Genomic DNA, 14,746 nt, shown 5'->3' on the forward strand with positions numbered 1-14,746 from the left:
ACCCTTCAAGGACTTATAAAAAGAAGGTGAATGATGAATACAAAACCCAAACAAATCTTTGTCTTCTTCAACAACATTATAATCATCATCATCTTCAGTATACCCAAATATTTGTTCATGTTCTTCTTGCACACTATTGTGATTATTATAATAACGTGATCTCACTTCCGCGTTATCTGTTGGATCGATTTTAGGTCCATCACCATGCCCTGCATATAAGCTCAAGAGTTCCCTAGTACTCTAAAATCAATTGCTGATAGAGGGAGGTTCCCCTAAGCTTATATACAAGCATTTGTTTTTCCCCATTCGTATGTGGGACCTCTAACCGATTAGCTCCAACAATCACCCCTTTAATCGGTTGTTCATGCACTCGTATCATATAACGTGGCTTTTTACCGCGGACCCGTTCATTTACATCTCGACTTTTACAGGACACCAACATTTGTAGCTAATCGGTTATAGGTCCACCAACATGTACAACATATAAGCTCATGAGTTCTACATTATTCTAAAACCAATTGATTTTAGAGTACTAGGGAACTCTTGAGCTTAGACCTAAAATCGATCCAACAAGTGGTATTAAGAGCTAAGGAGTAGTTCCAACTAGGATCATGTTGCTCGTAAGAAGAAGCTAGACTGGGGATTGGAAATCGTGATAGCTCGTTGCCAGAGTTTGTTTTCTTGGGTGGTGTGAAGAGTTTCTTGGAGCAGTGATCAGAAAAGTTGGAGTTGTCAAAATTTGTTCGTGATAAGAGACTAACCGGTGGAGGTACAAGAAAACTTGATAGCGTGTTCAGCTTGTTTTCTTGGGCGGTGTAAAAGGATCTTGGAACAAGTTTGTCAAAAGGAGCGTATAAAAAGGGAACCGAGAAAATGGAGGGTGTTCAGGTGGTTTAATGGAAAACACGCGTTAATGTACATGGTGGTTATGGCTGTTCAAACCGAGATGACTATGGACGTGACTAGGGAAGGGGTCGGGGGTCCGGGAAGAGTCGAGATGGTGTGGAACGTGTCCGGAAGAGCCTCAATATATGTTACAAGTGTAATGATCGACTTGCATCGAAAAATCGATTAGGAGGGTGATTGTTGGAGTAATCGATTTATTTAATGTTAGTGCTTGACTACTTATGTTATGTATTTAGATGCATCATGCACGTTAGTATAGTTTGAGTTAGTATTTGTCATACATGTTAGTTATTATGATTAAGTATTTGTCACTAAGTTGACCGAGTTGTAAGGTGAGTAGTATACGAATTCTAAGGTGATGAAAATAGGTCAGTGGGTAGTTATATTTTCTAGGGAGTCTGTGTGTATTACGGAGTACTAGACTATATATATTTGTGTATTTGTTATGAATAAAGTGTGGCAGAGAGTTTTTTTATGTTTTTTCTTTGTGTCACCCAATTGTGTCTTTTAATTCCTTTATTATTTAACTCGTGTATATGTTACAAGCTATAGATTAGATGCATCATGCACGTTAGTATAGTTTGAGTTAGTATTTGTCATACATGTTAGTTATTATGATTAAGTATTTGTCACTAAGTTGACCGAGTTGTAAGGTGAGTGATATACGAATTCTAAGGTGATGAAAATAGGTCAGTGGGTAGTTATATTTTCTAGGGAGTCTTTGTGTATTACGGAGTACTAGACTATATATATTTGTGTATTTGTTATGAATAAAGTGTGGCAGAGAGTTTTTTTATGTTTTTTCTTTGTGTCACCCAATTGTGTCTTTTAATTCCTTTATTATTTAACTCATGTATATGTTTATGAGTTGTTTAACGAGGTATTAAGCGTATGTGATCCTACAAGTGATATCAAAGCGGGTGGTACAAGTGTAATCATTTTGGCAGCGGCGGCTCAAATCGGGTTGACTTTGGACGTGACCAGGGGAAGAGGTCGGGTGTTCGGGAAAAAGTCGAGATGTAAATGAACGGGTCCGTGGTAAAAAGCCACGTTATATGATACAAGTGCATGAACAACCGATTGGGGGTGATTGTTGGGGCTAATCGGTTAGAGTGTCCCACATACGAATGGGAAAGAAACGAATGCTTGTATATAAGCTTAGGGGAACCTCCCTCTATCACCAATTGATTTTAGAGTACTAGGGAACTCTTGAGCTTATATGCAGGGCATGATGGTGGACTTAAAATCGATCCAACATTATCGTCATCTTCACCACCACCGCCACCGCCACTGCTGATCAATCCTCGATTAGATTTAATCAAGGATCAAGTGCAATGAGGGGTGCAATGGGGTGTTGATAATGTTTATGGGACCTTATGATCGTCTTTCACTAACATCGAGTGATCAATCACCATGTTCCGGTCTTGATGGATTTACCTCAGCCAAAATTATGATAACTCCTAGGGCAAAGTCACGAGTGAATCACAAAGGCTAAAGCAATCTCCCAAAAATCAACAACCTAAAATGAGAGGCCGAGCTCCCTATTTATAGGTTTGGAATCTTCGCGGAAGCAATGTATGCGCATCCTTTCTTGAACCGTATTAATTATGCGGGACATCTTCGCAGTTTTTAATTTATGCGGGCTTCCGCAATGTGACAACATAATACTCGTGGTCTTTATTATTCACGCAATTGCACTTGCTTTGTTTTTCCTTTTGCACCTAAAATATGCATATACATGCCTATGTATATGTATATGATCAAGTCCCCACCCCCCCAGTTTATTGTGTTACATTTTTGCAAAAAATGTAACAAATGTAGTTAAAAAAAGTTTTTTAAACGATCCGCAAAAATAGATCCGTTATGCGTGCAAATACAAGCGTCTGATGGACTCATCGCGTCCCATCAGTATTCACCTAACGACTCTTTTCTAATCGTTGATATCTCTCTGCAGTATTATAGCCGTTGATATGTCATCATTGCGATTAATCCCTTAACGCCACTATTAGGATTATAAATAGGAGCAATAGCCGCATAATTCAACTTTACGTTTTCCCTTTCAATTCTTTTCGATCAAAAAACATTATCGTTATAAAATAAATCCTACACAATTCTCAATTTTGGTTTGCAATTCGTACTCGTAATCACTTTATCTTGACTATAAGCAACCTTGAATTGTCCTTAATTGATAATGGCTTCTCCTTCTACCCCTTCATCATCTACAACGACGACTGCGAGAAATTTTTCATCCTACATGACAGATGAAAAGATCGAACAACTAAAGATAAACTATCCATTGCTGGATACGTTTTAGCCTGTTGCACCATCAGCTGATGCGAGAGCAAACAATCTGCCCAAGGATATGATTGCGGTTTATGAAACCGCAATGTACCAGGTAAATCTCAGATTCCCACTAACTGATTTCTTTTTAGGTGCGTGCGATTATTATAAGATTTCCATTGCCCAACTCCACCCATATGCGGTAGCGAAGATTACACTCTTCGAAATGTACTGCAGGCGATCAACAAATAACCCTTGATTGACATATTTCGCAGTTTTACCACCATCTGTCCTCATGACTCTGGCTGGTTTTCGTTTAAGTCACGTATGGGTGTAATTACAACCCCTAAGGTACCAATTGGAAATTGGTGCAAATCCTTCTTCTTTATTAATGCGTCAGCGGTTCGTGAGTATAAGAATATGTTCACTTGGTCTACTGAGTTTGTCAAAAATGCAAATGATCGTTCAAAACTTAACGATATTGGGAAGGAGCTTCTGGAGGTAGTGAAGAAAGTATACTTAGTGGTGCGCACGTATGGCGTTGTCCCGCTATATACGGGGAAAGTTTCCCTGTATTGGCCATGGAGCAACTACGACCCTCTGTTGTTGAACGCTAACAATAAAGGTGCGCAATAAGATTTTTATTTCTTGTTTAGGCAATTTCCTTTTCGGACAAAGTTTAATAACAATTATTTTATTTGCAGAAATTGCCCTCTCTGAAGTGATGAGACTGGAAGATGTCAGCGGTATAAAAGCTATCTGCCACCTGAAAGAAGGCGCAAGTTTGGCTGCGGATGTTGAAGAGTCATTGCTTAATACTGCTATTATTCCAGAAGGAGCATATAAGGGCAAACGCAAAACCGCTGCAAGTGAGTCGGTTGCGCCAGGAAACTAGGCGCAAGCAACCCCCGCATCTCTCCTATTGCTGGGGAGGAGCCTGAAAAAGGTAAGTAGTACAATATTTTTGTGCAGTAACTATGTGAACTCATTTATGCGTTTATCTTTCATTTCACTGTGTGTGTATTTATTATTTTTAGCTAAAATTGTAAACTTGATTGAAGACACGGATGAGGGAGATAAAAAATTTGTCATCAATCAAGAGATACCCTGAGACGTATTTAGTGACCCCAACTTTCAAAATATATTTGATTCTCCTTATAACCCCATAAAGTCAATACGTGTTGAAAACTTTTCTGCAAATCTTAGTGTCAGCGGGGCTGCAGCCGCTGACCAGCTCAAGAGACTGCGCGCATCAGTGCCAAATGATGTGCGCGATGAGTATCGCAAACTTAGTAACATAGCCGCAGAAAATGTGTATGTTCAAAACTGTTTTAATGTGGTCTGTTCGCTGGTAGATGGTGAAATGTCCCGTTCTTATTGATTAAAAACGTTCCATATTAATTGATTTCGTTGCGAGGTTTTGACCTCTATATGAGACGTTTTTCAAAGACTACATTCATTTTTAAACAAACCATAACCTTTATTTCATCAATAAAGGTTTAAAAAGCTTTACGTAGATTATCAAATAATGATAATCTAAAATATCCTGTTTACACACGACCATTACATAATGGTTTACAATACAAATATGTTACAACAAAATAAGTTTCTTGAATGCAGTTTTTACACAATATCATACAAGCATGGACTCCAAATCTTGTCCTTATTTAAGTATGCGACAGCGGAAGCTCTTAATAATCACCTGAGAATAAACATGCTTAAAACGTCAACAAAAATGTTGGTGAGTTATAGGTTTAACCTATATATATCAAATCGTAACAATAGACCACAAGATTTCATATTTCAATACACATCCCATACATAGAGATAAAAATCATTCATATGGTGAACACCTGGTAACCGACATTAACAAGATGCATATATATAAGAATATCCCCATCATTCCGGGACACCCTTCGGATATGATATAAATTTCGAAGTACTAAAGCATCCGGTACTTTGGATGGGGTTTGTTAGGCCCAATAGATCTATCTTTAGGATTCATGTCAATTAGGGTGTCTGTTCCCTAATTCTTAGATTACCAGACTTAATAAAAAGGGGCATATTCGATTTCGATAATTCAACCATAGAATGTAGTTTCACGTACTTGTGTCTATTTTGTAAATCATTTATAAAACCTGCATGTATTCTCATCCCAAAAATATTAGATTTTAAAAGTGGGACTATAACTCACTTTCACAGATTTTTACTTCGTCGGGAAGTAAGACTTGGCCACTGGTTGATTCACGAACCTATAACAATATATACATATATATCAAAGTATGTTCAAAATATATTTACAACACTTTTAATATATTTTGATGTTTTAAGTTTATTAAGTCAGCTGTCCTCGTTAGTAACCTACAACTAGTTGTCCACAGTTAGATGTACAGAAATAAATCGATAAATATTATCTTGAATCAATCCACGACCCAGTGTATACGTATCTCAGTATTGATCACAACTCAAACTATATATATTTTGGAATCAACCTCAACCCTGTATAGCTAACTCCAACATTCACATATAGAGTGTCTATGGTTGTTCCGAAATATATATAGATGTGTCGACATGATAGGTCGAAACATTGTATACGTGTCTATGGTATCTCAAGATTACATAATATACAATACAAGTTGATTAAGTTATGGTTGGAATAGATTTGTTACCAATTTTCACGTAGCTAAAATGAGAAAAATTATCCAATCTTGTTTTACCCATAACTTCTTCATTTTAAATCCGTTTTGAGTGAATCAAATTGCTATGGTTTCATATTGAACTCTATTTTATGAATCTAAACAGAAAAGTATAGGTTTATAGTCGGAAAAATAAGTTACAAGTCGTTTTTGTAAAGGTAGTCATTTCAGTCGAAAGAACGACGTCTAGATGACCATTTTAGAAAACATACTTCCACTTTGAGTTTAACCATAATTTTTGGATATAGTTTCATGTTCATAATAAAAATCATTTTCTCAGAATAACAACTTTAAAATCAAAGTTTATCATAGTTTTTAATTAACTAACCCAAAATAGCCCGCGGTGTTACTACGACGGCGTAAATCCGGTTTTACGGTGTTTTTCGTGTTTTCAGGTTTTAAATCATTAAGTTAGCATATCATATAGATATAGAACATGTGTTTAGTTGATTTTAAAAGTCAAGTTAGAAGGATTAACTTTTGTTTGCGAACAAGTTTAGAATTAACTAAACTATGTTCTAGTGATTACAAGTTTAAACCTTCGAATAAGATAGCTTTATATGTATGAATCGAATGATGTTATGAACATCATTACTACCTTAAGTTCCTTGGATAAACCTACTGGAAAAGAGAAAAATGGATCTAGCTTCAATGGATCCTTGGATGGCTCGAAGTTCTTGAAGCAGAATCATGACACGAAAACAAGTTCAAGTAAGATCATCACTTGAAATAAGATTGTTATAGTTATAGAAATTGAACCAAAGTTTGAATATGATTATTACCTTGTATTAGAATGATAACCTACTGTAAGAAACAAAGATTTCTTGAGGTTGGATGATCACCTTACAAGATTGGAAGTGAGCTAGCAAACTTGAAAGTATTCTTGATTTTATGAAACTAGAACTTTTGGAATTTATGAAGAACACTTAGAACTTGAAGATAGAACTTGAGAGAGATCAATTAGATGAAGAAAATTGAAGAATGAAAGTGTTTGTAGGTGTTTTTGGTCGTTGGTGTATGGATTAGATATAAAGGATATGTAATTTTATTTTCATGTAAATAAGTCATGAATGATTACTCATATTTTTGTAATTTTATGAGATATTTCATGCTAGTTGCCAAATGATGGTTCCCACATGTGTTAGGTGACTCACATGGGCTGCTAAGAGCTGATCATTGGAGTGTATATACCAATAGTACATACATCTAAAAGCTGTGTATTGTACGAGTACGAATACGGGTGCATACGAGTAGAATTGTTGATGAAACTGAACGAGGATGTAATTGTAAGCATTTTTGTTAAGTAGAAGTATTTTGATAAGTGTATTGAAGTCTTTCAAAAGTGTATAAATACATATTAAACACTACATGTATATACATTTTAACTGAGTCGTTAAGTCATCGTTAGTCGTTACATGTAAGTGTTGTTTTGAAACTTTTAGGTTAACGATCTTGTTAAATGTTGTTAACCCAATGTTTATAATATCAAATGAGATTTTAAATTATTATATTATCATGATATTATCATGTATGAATATCTCTTAATATGATATATATATACATTAAATGTCTTTACAACGATAATCGTTACATATATGTCTCGTTTAAAAATCATTAAGTTAGTAGTCTTGTTTTTACATATGTAGTTCATTGTTAATATACTTAATGATATGTTTACTTATCATAGTATCATGTTAACTATATATATATCCATATATATGTCATCATATAGTTTTTACAAGTTTTAACGTTCGTGAATCACCGGTCAACTTGGGTGGTCAATTGTCTATATGAAACATATTTCAATTAATCAAGTCTTAACAAGTTTGATTGCTTTACATGTTGGAAACATTTAATCATGTAAATATCAATCTCAATTAATATATATAAACATGGAAAAGTTCGGGTCACTACAGTACCTACCCGTTAAATAAATTTCGTCCCGAAATTTTAAGTTGTTGAAGGTGTTGACGAATCTTCTGGAAATAGATGCGGGTATTTCTTCTTCATCTGATCTTCACGCTCCCAGGTGAACTCGGGTCCTCTATGAGCATTCCATCGAACCTTAACAATTGGTATCTTGTTTTGCTTAAGTCTTTTAACCTCACGATCCATTATTTCGACGGGTTCTTCGATGAATTGAAGTTTTTCGTTGATTTGGATTTCATCTAACGGAATAGTGTTATGTACAGTCGCGAGTTGTTGAGGTAACTCTAGTCGGTAAGCTACTGGTCCGATACGATCAATAATCTTGAATGGTCCAATATACCTTGGATTTAATTTCCCTCGTTTACCAAATCGAACAACGCCTTTCCAAGGTGCAACTTTAAGCATGACCATCTCTCCAATTTCAAATTCTATATCTTTTCTTTTAATGTCAGCGTAGCTCTTTTGTCGACTTTGGGCGGTTTTCAACCGTTGTTGAATTTGGATGATCTTCTCGGTAGTTTCTTGTATAATCTCCGGACCCGTAATCTGTCTATCCCCCACTTCACTCCAACAAATCGGAGACCTGCACTTTCTACCATAAAGTGCTTCAAACGGCGCCATCTCAATGCTTGAATGGTAGCTGTTGTTGTAGGAAAATTCTGCTAATGGTAGATGTCGATCCCAACTGTTTCCGAAATCAATAACACATGCTCGTAGCATGTCTTCAAGCGTTTGTATCGTCCTTTCGCTCTGCCCATCAGTTTGTGGATGATAGGCAGTACTCATGTCTAGACGAGTTCCTAATGCTTGCTGTAATGTCTGCCAGAATCTTGAAATAAATCTGCCATCCCTATCAGAGATAATAGAGATTGGTATTCCATGTCTGGAGATGACTTCCTTCAAATACAGTCGTGCTAACTTCTCCATCTTGTCATCTTCTCTTATTGGTAGGAAGTGTGCGTATTTGGTGAGACGATCAACTATTACCCAAATAGTATCAAAACCACTTGCAGTCCTTGGCAATTTAGTGATGAAATCCATGGTAATGTTTTCCCATTTCCATTCCGGGATTTCGGGTTGTTGAAGTAGACCTGATGGTTTCTGATGCTCAGCTTTGACCTTAGAACACGTCAAACATTCTCCTACGTATTTAGCAACATCGGCTTTCATACCCGGCCACCAAAAATGTTTCTTGAGATCCTTGTACATCTTCCCCGTTCCAGGATGTATTGAGTATCTGGTTTTATGAGCTTCTCTAAGTACCATTTCTCTCATATCTCCAAATTTTGGTACCCAAATCCTTTCAGCCCTATACCGGGTTCCGTCTTCCCTAATATTAAGATGCTTCTCTGATCCTTTGGGTATTTCATCCTTTAAATTTCCCTCTTTTAAAACTCCTTGTTGCGCCTTCTTTATTTGAGTAGTAAGGTTATTATGAATCAGTATATTCATAGATTTTACTCGAATGGGTTCTCTGTCCTTCCTGCTCAAGGCATCGGCTACCACATTTGCCTTCCCCGGGTGGTAACGAATCTCAAAGTCGTAATCATTCAATAATTCAATCCACCTACGCTGCCTCATATTCAGTTGTTTCTGATTAAATATGTGTTGAAGACTTTTGTGGTCGGTATATATAATACTTTTGACCCCATATAAGTAGTGCCTCCAAGTCTTTAATGCAAAAACAACCGCGCCTAATTCCAAATCATGCGTCGTATAATTTTGTTCGTGAATCTTCAATTGTCTAGACGCATAAGCAATCACCTTCGTTCGTTGCATTAATACACAACCGAGACCTTGCTTTGATGCATCACAATAAATCACAAAATCATCATTCCCTTCAGGCAATGACAATATAGGTGCCGTAGTTAGCTTTTTCTTCAATAACTGAAACGCTTTCTCTTGTTCATCATTCCATTTAAATTTCTTCCCTTTATGCGTTAATGCAGTCAAGGGTTTTGCTATTCTGGAAAAGTCTTGGATGAACCTTCTGTAGTAACCAGCTAGTCCTAAAAACTGCCGTATGTGTTTCGGAGTTTTCGGGGTTTCCCACTTTTTAACAGTTTCTATCTTTGCCGGATCCACCTTAATACCTTCTTTGTTCACTATGTGACCGAGGAATTGAACTTCTTCCAACCAAAATGCACACTTTGAAAACTTAGCGTACAATTCTTCCTTTCTCAATACTTCTAACACCTTTCTCAAATGTTCACCGTGTTCTTGGTCATTCTTTGAGTAAATAAGTATGTCATCAATGAAAACAATGACAAACTTGTCAAGGTATGGTCCACACACTCGGTTCATAAGGTCCATGAACACAGCTGGTGCATTAGTTAAACCAAACGGCATGACCATAAACTCGTAATGACCATAACGTGTTCTGAAAGCAGTCTTTGGAATATCATCTTCTTTCACCCGCATTTGATGATACCCAGAACGTAAGTCAATCTTTGAATAAACAGACGAGCCTTGTAGTTGATCAAATAAGTCGTCGATTCTCGATAGTGGGTAGCGGTTCTTGATGGTAAGTTTGTTCAACTCTCGGTAGTCGATACACAACCTGAATGTACCATCTTTCTTCTTGACAAACAAAACAGGAGCTCCCCACGGTGATGTTCTTGGTCGAATGAAACCACGCTCTAAAAGTTCTTGTAATTGGCTTTGCAGTTCTTTCATCTCACTGGGTGCGAGTCTGTAAGGAGCACGAGCTATTGGTGCAGCTCCTGGTACAAGATCTATTTGAAATTCAACGGATCGATGTGGGGGTAATCCCGGTAATTCTTTCAGAAATACATCGGGAAATTCTTTTGCAATGGGAACATCATTGATGCTCTTTTCTTCAGTTTGTACTTTCTCGACGTGTGCTAGAACAGCATAGCAACCTTTTCTTATTAGTTTTTGTGCCTTCAAATTACTAATAAGATGTAGCTTCGTGTTGCCCTTTTCTCCGTACACCATTAAGGGTTTTCCTTTTTCTCGTATAATGCGAATTGCATTTTTGTAACAAACGATCTCTGCTTTCACTTCTTTCAACCAGTCCATACCGATTATCACATCAAAACTCCCTAACTCTACTGGTATTAAATCAATCTTAAATGTTTCGCTAACCAGTTTAATTTCTCGATTCCGACATATATTATCTGCTGAAATTAATTTACCATTTGCTAATTCGAGTAAAAATTTACTATCCAAAGGCGTCAATGGGCAACTTAATTTAGCACAAAAATCTCTACTCATATAGCTTCTATCCGCACCCGAATCAAATAAAACGTAAGCAGATTTATTGTCAATAAGAAACGTACCCGTAACAAACTCCGGGTCTTCCTGTGCCTCTGCCGCATTAATATTGAAAACTCTTCCGCGGCCTTGTCCATTCGTGTTCTCCTGGTTCGGGCAATTTCTAATAATGTGGCCCAGTTTTCCACATTTATAACAAACTACATTGGCATAACTTGCTCCGACACTACTTGCTCCGCCATTACTCATTCCGACACCATTTGTTCCTTTCGTTCTATTAACCCCTGGTCCGTAGACCTCACACTTCGCCGCGCTATGACCATTTCTTTTACACTTGTTGCAAAATTTGGTGCAGAACCCCGAGTGATACTTTTCACACCTTTGGCATAGCTGCTTCTGATTGTTGTTGTTGTTGCGGTTATTATTGTTGTTGGGATGATTGTTGTAGTTGCTGTTGCTGTTATTGTTGTTGTTGTTGTTGGGCCGTTTGTTGTAGTTGCGATTGATGTTGCGATTGTTGGGATAATTGTTGCGATTATTGTTGTAATTGCTGTTGTTGTTGTATTGGTGATTCTTATCACCGTTTTCCTCCCACTTTCTTTTGACTTGCTTCACATTGGCCTCTTCAGCAGTCTGTTCTTTAATTCTTTCTTCAATCTGGTTCACTAGTTTTTGAGCCATTCTACATGCCTGTTGTATAGAGGCGGGCTCGTGTGAACTTATATCTTCTTGGATTCTTTCCGGTAATCCTTTCACAAACGCGTCGATCTTCTCTTCCTCATCTTCGAATGCTCCCGGACACAATAGGCACAATTCTGTGAATCGTCTTTCATACGTGGTAATATCAAATCCTTGGGTTCGTAACCCTCTAAGTTCTGTCTTGAGCTTATTGACCTCGGTTCTGGGACGGTACTTCTCGTTCATCAAGTGCTTGAATGCTGACCACGGTAGTGCGTACGCATCGTCTTGTCCCACTTGCTCTAGATAGGTATTCCACCATGTTAACGCAGAACCTGTGAAGGTATGCGTAGCGTACTTTACTTTGTCCTCTTCAGTACACTTACTTATGGCAAACACCGATTCGACCTTCTCGGTCCACCGTTTCAATCCGATCGGTCCTTCGGTTCCATCAAATTCCAAAGGTTTGCAGGCAGTGAATTCTTTGTAGGTGCATCCTACACGATTTCCTGTACTGCTAGATCCAAGGTTATTGTTGGTATGTAGCGCATCCTGTACTGCGGCTATGTTTGAAGCTAGAAAAGTACGGAATTCCTCTTCATTCATATTCACGGTGTGTCGAGTAGTCGGTGCCATTTCCTTCAAAATAGTTAAATGGTACAAGTTAATCATACAGAATATTAAGAGTAGTTAATAGTATTTCGTAGCATAATATGAACTCATTTATAAAAGCTTTTTCTTCATATTAGCGTTTTATAAGTTTAAATTCGGGTAGTACCTACCCGTTAAGTTCATACTTAGTAGCTAATATACAATTCAACTACTACAATTCTATATGAAAAACTGATTATAATAATATTTCGCGTTCAAACTTTTATACAATATTTTACAAACTTACAATACCGCTTATTTTACATAAAGCATGAAATATAGCACACAATAACTTTGATACAAGATAGTTGTGAAGATAATTCTATCTAGTACACAAGTCGTTCAGCAAAGGCAATAAAGACACGTAATTCATACGTCCAGAAACAAGTCATGCATTCTGGTTTTACTAGGACTACTTCCCATCCTTGGTCTTGTGCAACATAACCGTTATGGCCGTTAATAAGACAGCGTGTTGTAACGTCGTCAAAGGGACGAGGGTTACGTAATGTCCAACAGTCCCGTAATAATCTAAAAACCTCATTTCTTACCCCAATTACCGACTCCGTCACTTGTGGAAACGTTTTGTTTAATAGTTGTAGCTCGATGTTCTTGTTCTCACTTTGGTGAGAAGCGAACATTACTAATCCGTAAGCATAAGCCGCTTTTTCTAAATCACGAAGTCCAATATTCGGATATATTGAGTCAAAATAATTTCTTAACCCGTTGCGTAAAATAGCATTTGGGTTCCCCGCAATATATGCGTCAAAGTAAACACATCGTAACTTATGGGTTTCCCAATGTGATATCCCCCATCTTTCAAACGAAAGTCTCTTATAAACCAAGACATTCTTGGAACGTTCTTCGAATGTCTTACAAACTGATCTCGCCTTAAATAGTTGTGCCGAGGAATTCTGGCCGACTCTAGACAAGATTTCATCAATCATGTCTCCGGGTAGGTCTCTTAAAATATTGGGTTGTCTATCCATTTTGTGTTTTTAAACTGTAAAATAGACAAGAGTTAGATTCATAAAAAAATACTTATTAATACAAGCAATTTTTACATATATCATAAAGCATACGAACACTATATTACATATATTACACCACACGAATACAACTATCTTATTCCGACTTGCTCGTTTCTTCTTCTTCGGTTTTGGTTCGTTTTGCCAAGTTTCTAGGGATATATGATGTTCCCCTAATACGAGCCGTCGTTGTCCACATTGGTTTAGAAAAACCTGGTGGTTTAGAGGTTCCCGGGTCATTGTTACAACTTAAGGACTTCGGGCGTTGACGATACATATAAAGTTCATCGGGGTTGGAATTAGATTTCTCTATTTTTATGCCCTTTCCCTTATTATTTTCTTTTGCCTTTTTCAATTCAGTTGGGGTAATTTCTATAACATCATCGGAATTCTCGTCGGAATCCGATTCATCGGAGAATTGGTAATCCTCCCAATATTTTGCTTCCTTGGCGGAAACACCATTGACCATAATTAACCTTGGTCGGTTGGTTGAGGATTTTCTTTTACTTAACCGTTTTATTATTTCCCCCACCGGTTCTATTTCTTCATCCGGTTCCGATTCTTCTTCCGGTTCCGATTCTTCTTCCGGTTCCGACTCTTCTTCCGGTTCCTCTTCGGGAACTTGTGAATCAGTCCACGAATCATTCCAATTTACATTTGACTCTTCATTATTATTAGGTGAGTCAATGGAACTTGTTCTAGAGGTAGACATCTATCACATAATATCAAACGCGTTAAGAGATTAATATATCACATAATATTCACATGTTAAAAATATATAGTTTCCAACAAAATTTGTTAAGCAATCATTTTTCAAGTAAACACGGTCGAAGTCCAGACTCACTAATGCATCCTAACAAACTCAATAAGACACACTAATGAAAAATTCTGGTTCTCTAAGACCAACGCTCTGATACCAACTGAAATGTCCCGTTCTTATTGATTAAAAACGTTCCATATTAATTGATTTCGTTGCGAGGTTTTGACCTCTATATGAGACGTTTTTCAAAGACTACATTCATTTTTAAACAAACCATAACCTTTATTTCATCAATAAAGGTTTAAAAAGCTTTACGTAGATTATCAAATAATGATAATCTAAAATATCCTGTTTACACACGACCATTACATAATGGTTTACAATACAAATATGTTACAACAAAATAAGTTTCTTGAATGCAGTTTTTACACAATATCATACAAGCATGGACTTCAAATCTTGTCCTTATTTAAGTATGAGACAGCGGAAGCTCTTAATAATCACCTGAGAATAAACATGCTTAAAACGTCAACAAAAATGTTGGTGAGTTATAGGTTTAACCTATATATATCAAATCGTAACAA

The sequence above is a fragment of the Rutidosis leptorrhynchoides genome, chromosome 10 (genome assembly GCF_046630445.1).
Source record: "Rutidosis leptorrhynchoides isolate AG116_Rl617_1_P2 chromosome 10, CSIRO_AGI_Rlap_v1, whole genome shotgun sequence".
Taxonomy (NCBI): domain Eukaryota; kingdom Viridiplantae; phylum Streptophyta; class Magnoliopsida; order Asterales; family Asteraceae; genus Rutidosis; species Rutidosis leptorrhynchoides.